Below are 14,375 nucleotides of genomic sequence, written 5' to 3'. Positions count from 1 at the left end.
TTCATATGAGTTTTTTTTTTGCATTTTGCGATTCGATGCAGTTTCAGCTTGAAACTGAACCGTGAAGACGCCTAATAACAATACGTCAAAATGGTTACGATCAAAATCTTGAAAATAATTACTTTTTAAATTTTCTGATAAAACATCAATTTACTCTCTAGTATTTAATTATTGAGAGTGATTATTTTATTTGGCAACTTAGGCATCTAATTATAGAAGTTGGTCATGGTTATGTAGTTAACGAAATTTCAACCGGTAAAATAGCACTTTAAACATATGTTTTTAAATGTTCTAAGACCAAAATAAAACCAAATAAAGGGATCAAAATAGGATTTAAACCATTTCAAAAGATCTTAAAATGTATTTTTAAGTATTTACTTTAAAATATAAAAAATTAGAGCATTTGAAAATCCATTTGAAATTATATTTTAAATAATTTTATTAAAAAATTTAAATAAACATGATTTTAAAAAAAATGCTATCTCTCACTTCAATAAGGACTCGATCCTTTTATGTATTACATTTTCAAATGTTTACTTTCAAAGATAACGTGTTTTGAAAATTAAGAAAATAATTGGAACATTGCCAACACCAAAATTAGCTTTGAGAAGTATTTTAATTGGTTATTTATCAAAAATGTTTTTATTAAAATAGTTATTTGGAAAATATACCTTTTTAGTCAATCCTAAATTTTATTTTTTTATTGAAATTGATTAAATAATAATAGTTTTCATGCAACTTATTAATATGATTTCAAATTTTTGGTTAAAAGTGTGAATAGATAATAAAATATATTTTGAAAAAGCCAACGAAAAGAAAATAGCATTAAGAATTAGAGTTACCAGAATTATTGAAAGGAGAAAAGTAAAAATTGGATCGTTGAGATGTGAAGGAACTAAAAACCTTACAAAATAGAAAATTGCATCTGTAAAACGTAGAATAACTAAAAATGAATAAACTTCAAAGTAAAAAACTAAAATAACCTTATAAATGTAATGAGAGGTATAAATCAATAATTTAGCCCAGGGAGCTAATTTCTTTTGAAGACTTTTTGTTAGAAAAAATTGTGAAATCGTGTTTTTCTTTTTTTAGTCGTTTTGTTGTATTGATTGTAAATAGTTTGTAAAAATTTTATATTTTTGAAAAGAAAAAAAAAATCATATTATTATTACATAGCTTCTTTTAATTTAAAAATACAAATTGCAAAAACGGTACTAAAATGTATGGTGATAGTTGTAATTACACCCTTAAACTTTCAATAATAACGATCGAATCCTTAAACTCTTAAAAATGTTAAAATTTGATTCTCAAACTTACAATAACCGTAAAAACTGGACCCATTTATAAATGATGAAAATTAAATCCTCGAACCTATCCAATTCAAACTACTGCCATGGTAGATTTTTGCGATTTTGGGACTAGGTTTAAGATTGATGGGCTAGAACTGAAAAAACTACAAACAAAAGGGACTAAAATGGTATTATTATGATCCAATTTTCTAAAAAGAAAGATAATCCAATGAAATAAAAAAGAGTGGCCACGTGGTGGAGCGGAGGCTGTTTCTTCAAGTTAGACCCTTTGTCACATTTCCGGCGTTTTTACTTATATGTATTTATTGAATATTCTATTTTTTAAAAAATTATTTTGAATATTCTATTTAGATGCTTATTTATTCTCTCGTACATAAGTTTTAATATTACACTTCAATTTATCAATTCATTTAACATTTAACTATTTCAATTTAATTCCATGCTAATTAATCATCCTTAAAGTAACAAAATTTATAATTTTTTTCATATTAAAATTTTAAGAGTTTAAATTCTATTTTATTTATCAAATTAACTAAATATTTAATTTAATATCAATTTAGTAAGTAGTTTAATGTATATAGTTTTTGAAGTTTTTGGTTTAGTGGGTATTGGGATGACATTTCTCTTTTAGGGTCAATTATTCAATTTTTTATATCACACTGAAAAAAAGAATTCAATTTGTAATTATCTATTTTATCTTTAATTCTAGGGTTATGTTGTCTACTTCATATCAAATTTTAAAAAAGCAAACCAAAATTTAAAAACTAAAAAGCTGATATTTTTTTAATTTTTTAATTGAATAATCCTTCAACTTTCGTACTTGAAAAATGTAATCAATTCGTGAAAAATAAATTTTACTTTTAAAATAAACTAAAACATTAATTGGACTAAATATTTGTTTGCACAATTAAATATGTTTTAAAGATATAAAGTTAGAGGAATCGTCAAAGTAAAGCATGGGTCAACAATGTTCAAATTCTCGTCATCAAATTTGTTATTTTTAAAGAAAAATGTGTAATGTGAATTTACATTTTAAAAAATAATACACAATGAGAGAATTAATGGGAAAATGTTAACTTCACCTAAGTTTAGCAATGGTGTATTGTTGTTTACATTATACTATCAATTTCTAATATTAGATTTGGATGAATATTGAAATCATTTGCTTTAAACTTTAATAAATATTGTTATTATTACTTTATTTAATAGTAATTAAAATGTTATTATTACTTTATTTAATAGTAATTAAATTGTTATTATTACTTTATTTAATAGTATATTGTTTGGGTCGATTGAATGCCATAAAATTCCGTGTTACTCCAAGGTATGAACCTCCAATGACTCATTTTTGGCATTAAAAACTAATGATCAAAATTTTTTTTGGTAGAAGAAAATAATATAAATCAAATATTTACGCATATAATCTAAATTTAAATACTCACAAAAAAAAACAATGAAAATTTAAATTTAAATGTAATATTTATATAATAATATAAAATTAAATAATTATACACTAAATAAATAACTAAAGACTAGTCCATAACCCATTTAGCTTGTTGCTTCTCATGTTCGTACTCACACCCACAACCACACTACACACTAGTTAGAGATCTTTTTGTTTGCAAAGTTTAGTTTAAGAGGGGAGGATATACTATAACACTCTCGAAAATAAATTTTTTAATATCTATATGGAAATTCAACCTCGATACTTTTTTCTACTATAAAGTATTAAGGTAAGTATTTCTCAAGAAAAATACCTCTTTATTTGTCTAGTGCCACAATCATTGGTCATAAATAAGAGTGCAACATATATATAAGAATGATTTGCATTTTTTTTTACATCATTAAAGATCCAATGATAATTAGAAGAATACAAGAGTATTCTCTCTAGAACCGACCAATACGTCTTCTTTTCTAACAACTTTTACCCCAAGACGTACTTGTTTCTACGTAAGAAGAACAAAGCCCTAGCTCCATCTCCAAAAGGTCTTTGTTGTCGTAGTATATATCATCCTTTAAGTAACTATAAAATTAGGGTAGTAATGTAAGATTCCTTGAAGCTCTTTTGGTTAAAGTCCTTGAAATCCATGAAATCCTATATTATCTTCCTATCGGCTTTGGTTTACACGACAAACTTTCATTTTACTTAGTGAATTTTCTTCTTGTTTGTTGATGAACCTCACCAAAGTTAAGGTATAGACTACTGAAACAACTCATATATTACGTAATATTTTTCGGGGAGTTTGATGTAGAAGTAGAACATTATCTTATTAATAATATTTTCAATGCCTATGTAAATATATTAAAAGACTATTAACAAAAGTGAGTATAATTTTGAATATTTTTTTTTATAAAAAAGTCATAAATCAATTATCGTAAACATTACTCATATCAATAATAATATATAATTTTTTATAATTATTATAAATTTCATCCTATGATGTTAGAAGATTAATTTTCATAAATATAACAAAACACCAAAATATTTACGTCTCATTGAATAACACTAACGATTTTTTATTATTTTTATGCTTTTTCTTTGTGATTTTTTCATCTCCTCTTCATATTATTACTTTTTCTTCATTTTACAACATCATGGTTATTTATGTAAATATTTACCAACTTCTTCATTTTTCCTTCTATAATTTATTTCTTCTTCTTCATTTCTCTTTTTTTTTTTTTTTCTTATTGGTATAAGATCTAAACGATCGTGTACCAATATCTAAACAATCAGTTGTCTATCCCAAATAGACAGAGATAGACTACTTCACTAATAGATCATTTTGATTTGGTATAAGATTGTTTAGACCGTGTACAAAATCGTTTAGACTAGGTAGAAGGATACTACAAGATCGTTTTGATTTGGTACAAGGATACAAGATCGTTTAGACTAGGTACAAGGATACAAGATCGTTTAGACTAGGTACAAGATTGCTGCTAAGAGATCGTTTAGACTAAGGTATAAAATCATTTTTTACATTGAGGTATTTTTATTGTTTCATGCTGTGGGTTTGTGGGGTTTTTTTTATAAATTGTTCTATACGATATAAATATTTTTGCGTTTTGTTATATTTTAAAAAAAAAACCATGCTAGAACTTAAATTTTGTATAAAATGTTACTATATAATTTTTTTTGGGAGCAATACAAAGGATAGAGTTGATCTATATTTTATATATATATACATGTGTATTTGTTAAAGGAAAATAAAGAGATTATAGACATACAAAATGTACGTTGACTAGTGAAGTCATGCTCATCGATTTATAATGAGTTCTCATAAGTTATTGTTCATTTTCTAATTTGATTGGTTTATCAATATAATCTATCATTTCCCCCTAAAATAATATACAATTCAATAACGTAATTTCAAATATAGTTTAATAATAATAATAAGATAATAAATAAATCATTTTAGTTAATTTGTCGTTATTTATTCCTACATTTATTTAACACACACGTTTAGATTTCATGTATTATTTTTATATGCATCAACATTATTAAATGTCAAAGATTTTGATAATAAATAAGAATGTTTTTAAATATAGCAAACCCACAAAGTTTAATTTATTTATAATTAAATACGTAGAATTTTATTTTTTATTTAGTCATCACTTTGACGACAGCGGATAGACAATGTCTATTATAATTGGCATCTATCAATAACATAAAGTAAAACGTTGTTAATTTTTAAATATTTAAAATAATTTTTTTAATAAGGAGATGTTGTATTTGTGAATATATTGAATGAGTAGTATCAAATTTTTAAGTTTTTTTTAGTTGAAATGGAAATGACCAAAACTTTACATCATTGATTAAAAAATTTGTGAAAATTCTCACATTTGAGTGTAAATTTGTATTTCTTTAAACGAAAGAAAAACATAATTATATAATTGTTGAAGAAATGAATATATATGAACGAAATAGACTATAGACTAGCAAACTAATTAAACCTCAACTATAAACCGTATATGTATAATATGGATGTAACAAGACTTATATAATCAAATACTTTCAATAATTTTCCATTTTTCTCTTTTTATATTCTCTCTTACCTACAAGTAATAATAAAAATTAAAACGATATGTAATTTGCTTACTATAAATAATTAAAATATTAATGATCAATTTTTTCTCTTTTTGCAATTGTGAGATGAAGGAATGAAGTTTCAACGAAATAGTTATTACTAATTAAAAAATAAATTGGAGGGAGAAATGATTTTTTGGTCCAATTTTTTGATGTAATTTATATTTGATTTTTAATTATAAAATATTACATTTTTACTCATTTAAGTTCAGAGTTTGAGTTGATAGGTTTAAAACGTTATAATTTTATCTTTTCATCTATATTTTTTAATTTAGATTTTAAATTTCAAAATTTATGCTTTTAAACCTTATTTTTTCACCTCTAAATTTTAACTAATTAAGTTTTATTATTTGTTTACTACTATAATTTAAAATTCGGCATCATAGCTATTCAAAAATAATTAATAAAAAGTAATGCCAAAACATAAAATAAAATATTTTTTGAAAAATAAAATTGGTTGAAAACAAACTTAAGAACTTGGAGAATTAAATTTATAATATTATGAAATTGAAAGACTAATATAAACTAATTAAACTCAAAACTTAGGAAAAATGTATTTTTCTCTCAACTATATATATATAAAAATTATATTTAATTCAATCATATCTAAGAAATTATGTACTCTAAAATAATCTTTTAAACACAATCGAGTACAACATATTAAAGTGGTCCTCAAGGATCACGTGGTCCAATCGATTTTCAATAGTCATGTGATTCAATTTGTATAACGATTTTGCATGTCACCGACCTCCTTTAAAATGTTTTATGTGTTATGATGTGAAGGAAGACAAAAACAAAGTAAAAAACGATTTTAGGTTTTTGAACTTTCATGACGATAACCTTTTAATCGCGAACATTTATGTATAATTTATTTTAAAACTTAGATTACCAATAAACCATTATATATACTTCATATATGAACCTAAATTCTTACGTACAAGCAAAGTTCAACACTTGTCTTTTCCAAAGTCACATGTAGGAATTTTTCTTTTTTTTAAAAAGAAAAAAATTAACAAAACAATAACTTAATGAAACAAATTATACAAAATTATTTAATGGAATTTAATATGCTAGGGATAAATTTGAGAATTCGAAAAGATTAAGAGCATAGTTTGGATTTACTAAATAACTTTCTTTTAAAAAAAATGTTTTAAAAGAAAACTATTTTATTTAAAAAGTTACTTTTTATATAATTTTTTTAAAATATATACTTTGAAAAGTGCTTAAAACATGTGTGATGATGGACGGTTAAACACTTTGATTATTTTTCTTTTTTAAAATAACTTATTTTCTAAATCAAATATTTTAAAAAGTTAAACTAAACACACCTAATAACTGTACACACATCTAATATGTATTTTTAGCATAATATAATATGAAATGAAAATTGTAAAAAATAAAATATTTACATTTCATAGAAAATAAAGTATAATGAATTTTGTCTTTTAGTGATTTTGTTCGGTAGAGTATAAATAGTTTGTTAATTATTTTTCTATTTTTGAAAATAAAAAACTCTATATAAAAAGTAACAATATTTTTAATTAGTACAACAATTTTGTATAACAAATATTAATTGAACCTCCAATCCTAGGCCGAGTGCATCTTAATTACCATTAGATTAAACTTACTTTAGGTTAATTAACTAGGTTGTGTTGGATAAACTTAACATGTTTTGATAAAGTAAGAGAACAAGAATTAAATATCTAATATTACCAAGACCTTTGTTAATCATTTGATCATTTTCCTTATATATATTTTTTAAAAATTAAGACTATTTCTTTCAACTTCTTACCTTTATTTACATACATATATATATCTCTTTGGATTTGTAGCCAATTTTTTAAAATTTGAAAAACTACTATATTTTAGTTTCTAAATTTTGACTTTACTTTCCAAAAAAATATTAATAAAAAGTAGATATAAATCGAGAAATTTACAAGTGCGAGAAGAATGCTATAACCTATTTGACGGTTTTAGAGTTAAAAAGAGAAAAGAAAATTACTAATTAACCTAATTCCAATACTTTGATGCATGGTTTGGTTTGCATTTGGTTTTGGTCCATCATCTAACTAAAGTCCTTGTGATTTGACATTCACAATTAATCCAATTCAATTGTGTGATGGCTACTTCACGTACTCTTTTCACACCTCTCTCTCAAAATAAAACAAAAACAATATTCATATATGCTCTTCCCTTACACACCTAAACGAGCTTTTCCTTCTTCTTCAAAGAGTTAAAAGAAAAAAGAAAAAAAAAAACGCCAACGTTAAACTTTTATTTATTTTCTCAATCCAATGATAAGGACGAGAGATTAAACCCTCACCTCTGAAATAGATGGTCGTGTCAACTATCGCAAAATGTTCACTTTGATATATATTATGTATCATAGCTTTAATTTGGTAACACGTATGGTATAGTGTAATAAGGATAAATCTAAACGATCGTACTTTAGAGGTGGAAAAACTATACTTTATAACTATACCAACAAATAGTTAGTGTGACTATTTAAATTATTGTTTGATTTGTTAAACAAAAATTGTTGGTGAATAAAAATTATTTGGTATACCAAAGACAACTTCTCAATTAAGTTTGCATAACTTTACAATGGTCAGAGTCTAACTTATCCCAAATCCATTATGAAATAAAAAATAGTAACAATATTTCTCAAGAAGAAAAAACTATACAATATAATGGAGTTATACATTACAAAAGTAGTGTATAACTATTTCTCAAGAAAAAAAATACTAATAACAATACAATATATGCTGAGTTTATGGGTTTCTTTTAAAACAATAAAGGTTAATTATTACACATGCAAGGGAAAAAAATCAATGGAGTTTTGGTTTGGTCTCTAAACTTCAAAGTGCTAGGCATTTAGTTTTGAGTTTTGAAGTTCTTATCAATTTAGTTTAGGTTTTAAAATGTTACAATTTTATGGTTAAGATTTGAGTTTTGTTTTAATTTGGATAGTTTCAAAATTTATACTTTTAACGTTGGTTATTCACTAATGCTCTGTTTGAAATTTTAAGATGTTGATGAATTTCAATTCATAATGAATTTGAAATAAGTTTCGATGTTTGTTTTTCACGAAAAGAATGAACTTAAAGTCTAAAATGATTTCAAAATAGGTGGTTACTTGAAAACCTCGCCAATATGCTCATATTTTATAGGATTTAAATTACTTAATTCAACTCATTATTTTTTAATTTTCAATTAAATATATGATAAAAACCTACGTTAGTAAATTTTTATTTTTTTTCCTCTTTTTAATTACCATCAAAATGTGAAATTTAAAATATATATTTATTTAAGACATCTCTAGTTAACAACAAAATAATTAATTTAAAATTATTTGTCGATTAGATTTAAAATCATTTCTTCAACTTAGTTGAAGGGGTAAACACTTAATTTTAATTTTCATATTTAGTGTTAATGTTTATCAAATAATTAATTTAAAATCATCACAATTAATTAAAATTTTTATTTTAAATTAATTAATTGGTATTACATTCACAACTTAGAGTGAGTATTTAGTGAAAAATCAAAACTAAGAGCTTAAATACTAAAATAAAAAATCAAATTGAAACATAACTCAAATTTCTAAAGAAAAATAGTAATATCTTCAAACTTAGATACTAAACTAAAACCAAACTTGTAATATTTTGAAATTTATGATTTCGAGAAAAACAAATCTCAAAATGAGAAAAATATTATTCTTCACATAAACTAAAAAGTTGAGATAAAACTTGTCTATAGAGAGTAATAATCGTAAAACTTTCTTAAAAAAAACTTGAAATATGTCGTAGGAAATCTCAACCTAAAGAACGATTTGGAAGTTATGATAATTTCCCTATATAATGGGTATGCTGCATGTTTTTTCCTAGACAACAATTCAATTATTATATTTGATTCAATTACTAATTTCATTTGCTTGTCTCTTCTAATTTTATACACAAACTATTTACATAATACAAATTTTCACTCAATACAAACTTGGAGACATCATTATCTCGTGACATGAAATTAGAAAATCCCTACGTAAGTGATAAACTTCCTCAAACAAATTAAAAAAAAACTAATTGATTGTTCTTTTTCCAAAAAGAGAGAAACAAATTGCTCAAAAAAGTTGATCCAACTTGAAATAAAGTTCTTGTTGTGGATTTAGGGCTATATATATATATATAATCATAATCTATCTTAATTGTAATAAGTATTGAAAAATTAAAACATTAGAGACAGTTAATTTTGACATCATGCTATTAAATTTCTTTCATTTTCGTGTGAAATTCAATATCGATTTTGAGAGATGAATTCATATTTTTATTATATATCATAACAAAAATCATGAAACACAAAAAATAAGCGGCAAATATCACTAATGTGAATATAATAAACAAATAAAGATATATAGTTTATAGCTTTTAGAATTTTGGAGTTGTATCCGTTTAAACTCTAAATTAATAATAGTGTATCAATTTGTTATATAAAATTTGAAAGAGATTGTAAATTTATATACTATGAACGTCAAGATTTAAATTAGGTATAATTATTAGTACATTTTTACTTGTTAAAAAAAAAAAAAGTAGAATTCTTATTTACAGATTTATATTTTATTTGATCAGAACATTTTAACTATATTTTTATCGACATTTTGTTAAAATTAAAACATCAACAATCAAAACAATGTTTGACATACATACTTGTTTATGTATTGGTGCATTCCACGTGAAATTTGTCATTTTATTTTAGTATAATTTATCAATTTTATTTTAGTATATAAAAAGAGTAGAATTTGTATAAATAGCATAATATAAATTTTGTATAAATAAAAAAAAATTATCTAAAAGGAAAAAGGGGAATCATTAACCGTCCACGCGGACCCTTCATCTTCAAAAGCACGTGATTTCCAAGCCTCCATCTTCCATCTTTAAGCTCCCAATTTCTAACCACCCTCTATTTTCTATCTTCAAGTTTAATATACAATTGTTCTTCACAAACTCGCATAACAAAAAGTTTGTTCGTTCATCTTTTAGCCGACAGTATGCAAAACCCAACATTTTCATTTTCAAATATAATTTTTATCATAGAGCCACTAAAATTCCACCCATAACCTTACATCTACAGGCCAAAATTACAAAGATTTTATCTTCAACCAACTAAATATCCAAACTAAGAGAAGACAAGCTTTAGAAAATATAACGAAGAAGACTCATCTTATAGTAACAAAAATGATATAAAAATGATATGGCAAAACTATTAAAATTTCACAAGTTTTGAAACCAATATAATTAAAATTAAAAGTAGTGAATTCTATGATGACTTTTTTTGGAAATAAATAAAGAAAAACATTTCATATTCTATATTATTATCACATTTAATAGTAATTAATAAATAGAAATTATTTTTATTAATTAGCAATATTTCATTTGATTTAATAAATGATAAAACTATCCACCAAATTAATTTTAAAAATCCACAAAGAAAGGGTAAAGTAGGAAGATTTTTTTTTCATTAAAGCTTGATTTATTTAATATTCTTTAAAATTTTAAAAACCTACTTAAATACAAAGTTTAATTTTATATTTAAACAAAATATTTACATTTAACATCTATATTAAATGTAATAAACTTTTATATTTTAGTGATTTTTTTCTACGAAATATAAAGTTTTTTTTTTAAAAGAAAAAACCTCTTTAAAAATCGATAAAATTTTAAATAGGTGAAAATCTTATTAGATGCAAAAATAAAAGATTAGGATATAATTAAGTAGTGAGATAATAGATACAAATTTCAATATGATAAAATGTTTCCCAAAAAAGAAACAGAAGAATAATTTTTCTCACAAAAGTGTTTTATATGCAAAAAATAAGAAAAAACTTATTATTGTTTGTTTTGAAGAAAAAGGAAAAAGAGAGAGAGTTAGAAAGTATATGAAATCTTAGTTTGATTATTAACCAAACAATTCCTATCTAATTGGGGCCTCCAATTCCCATGGTGGGCCACCAACTCCCAACCATTTACCTAATTTTTTCTCACTACTATTATTATTGTTGTTTAATAATAGTTTAATATAAACACCGTCCATTAATTCCTCCAAACGGTAATTGATATCTCATCTACTCATTTTTCGAATTAAAATCATTGTTTCAATACAATTTGATGTGTACGTATGTCAGTGACATTGTATCTAAAAGAGGTTAAAAGGAGTATAACTTAATTAGTACAGAATAATAATTAACTTGTATCATCGACTTGAGGTTAGAATTGGCCGGTTCACCTTCACACCACACATTATTAAATCAAAGGATAAAATGAGAAAATGACGCTGAAAATTGTTTCATGTACAATCTTAATATAACATGTCGTTGTCAAGTAATAAAACCTAGGCCCAAGATGGGCTTGTACACATTTGGTCCATATGGTCATTTTTTGTTTCCGAGTCGTTACTAGTTGAGCTATGTTCAATTTTAATTTAATATTTTTTTATTGTAGAAGAAATTAATAATTAATGTACCAAGTACAATAAATTTATAGAAGTCAAAGCCAAAAATAGTCCTCCATTAATGCCCTTTGGCATCAATAAGTGATATCATTTCCATATGCATATAGTTTCTAATTTTATGTTCATCAATGTTTCTAAAGTTAGGGTCAGAGTTTTTCTTCTTTCTTTTTTATGGAAGGCGGTGTTGATTTCTTTAACTCTTCAACAATTTTTTGTTTGGGTAATTTTGTATGGTGTAATCATCGTATATATTAATTTGACAGGGTTGATTACAAGATATAAACTAAATTAAATCATTTGGTATTTCATACACGTTTATTTTTTAGAATAAATAAAAGAGTCATTTTTTAAAATAGCAAAATATTGAATAAACTTTTAAAAGAAATGTAAATGTGAGAATAGATTAGGAATTTATTATAAGAAAAGACATTAGATTTATCAACCAACTTAATTGAATTATTATTTTTTCTCAAGGAAAAAAAATTTGTAATTATCATTTTTAATGCTTGCAATGTCATTGGAAGTATACCCAACCACTCCCAATGGTCAATAATATAAAAATCACATCACATTGCAATAAATGATTTAATGGAAAATTTTCAAAATCAAAGTTCTAAATTAGATAAACCGTTGGCCCAAAAAAGGGTTGTTTGATTATTTGAAATAGAAAACCAAAACAATAAAATTAATAATGCTAGTGTGATTTTACGCGATTTTTTTATCTTAGGAATGAGAGGTTTGATTTTCTATCCCATATCCGATCACTGTTGTGTTCAAAAAGTAAAATAAAATTAATAACAAATGAAATTTTTTAAAAATAAAATCGATTTAAATAACTTTGAATTTGTATTTGTGAAAGAGATTACACACTGAGTTAGTTTTTGTGAGACAAACCACCATCTTGCTCGTGCAGTAGTGTCTTGTGGTTAGGGGTGAACCGGATAGATAAAAATAACAAAATTGATCAACTAAAATCGACAGAATCTAAGGTGGTTAGTTGAAAGGTGAGAATCAATTGATGTCGATTTGGAAAAAAATCCAAACCGACAATATTTTTTAAAATTTCAAAAGTTTAAATTGTGGTATGTACTTCTTCTAGTTGGGGTTTGTTTAGTCGAAAAACTGACACCAACTGACTGATACTCACTCCTACTTATTTTAGTTTTGGAGCTTATTTTGTTATTCCCTCTTCTATCCTATTTGAAGAGCTTGGATGAGATTCTATTGTTTTGCATGATTGGTTTTCCTTATAAAATTCCAAAAAATGAAGCTTTGTACCTCCATTTAAATTGGGAATAGTCGTAAATATATCAATTAGATTCAAAATAATTAAGTATATAACAATATTTTAAAAAAATTACAAATATAACAAAATTTGTCAAAGTTTATCAATGATAAAATTTATTATTAATAGACCATAAAAGTTTATTTGCGATAGAAGTCTTCAAAGATAGATTTAGGTGTATTTACAATTTCTGTTGTTATATACTGATTACTTTTTCTAAAATTATCGTCAATTATAATAAATCTTTAAATTGAGATAATTTGGGCTTAACCCATCGAGAGGACTTTAGTTAGTTAGGCCCATTAAGCTACTTTTTTTTTTTTTTATTGTTTTCCATATTAAAGTTTGATTTTTTAAACAAAGAAAGCTGATACATATTGTTAATGTTTTGAAAGAAGAAAATAGTTACCAAACCATACCTAAATATCACTTTTAAGCTCCATTCTAAAAATCAAATCCATTCTTTTTTTTTCCAAATCTTATATTACCTTCCAATCATTTTTTTCCTTTCAAATGTGTATTATCTTATTGTTTCCATTTTTTTGTTGTTTCCATTTTTTTGTTGGTTGAGAACATACTAGAGAGAGATTCTAACTTTGAGGTTGAGGGACTTAAATTAGTAACGATTTTTTTTTAACACAAAAATCAAATAATTAACACAAAAATCAAATAATTAAAAGTATAGACTAAAATTGAACAAACTTCAAATTATATAGACCAAAATAATATTTTAACTTAAACTTCAAAATATAGAACCAACAAAAGATAAAATTTCCCCGACATCGGAGCGGAGATTCCTATAAGGAATTCGTGGGATCATAATTCTTTCCCCAATTTTTTGAAAACCAATTCATTTAAACCATTAATGTAGAAAATTTCTATCTAAATAATTAGATATATTACCAAATTGTTTATGGTGGTTAGTTTGATATGAGAATAGAATTTAAAGATAAATTAAAAACTAATCAACTTTTGGTAGAAAGAAAGAAATAAAAATCAAATTATTCACACGTATAATCTAAATATAAATATGGAATTTTAACATATCCATTATCTTGGGCAAAAAAATCAACCAAAATTTGAAATTCAAATGTATTATTTATATAATAAAATAGTTCATGAATTCCAACCAATTCATTTGAATCGGTCTCCTAAGACCATTGGTGTATCTTAGTCCTTGAACCTCCTACTCACT

The sequence above is a fragment of the Cucumis sativus genome, chromosome 1 (assembly GCF_000004075.3).
Source record: "Cucumis sativus cultivar 9930 chromosome 1, Cucumber_9930_V3, whole genome shotgun sequence".
Taxonomy (NCBI): Eukaryota; Viridiplantae; Streptophyta; class Magnoliopsida; order Cucurbitales; family Cucurbitaceae; genus Cucumis; species Cucumis sativus.
Note: the sequence above shows the minus strand (reverse complement) of the source record.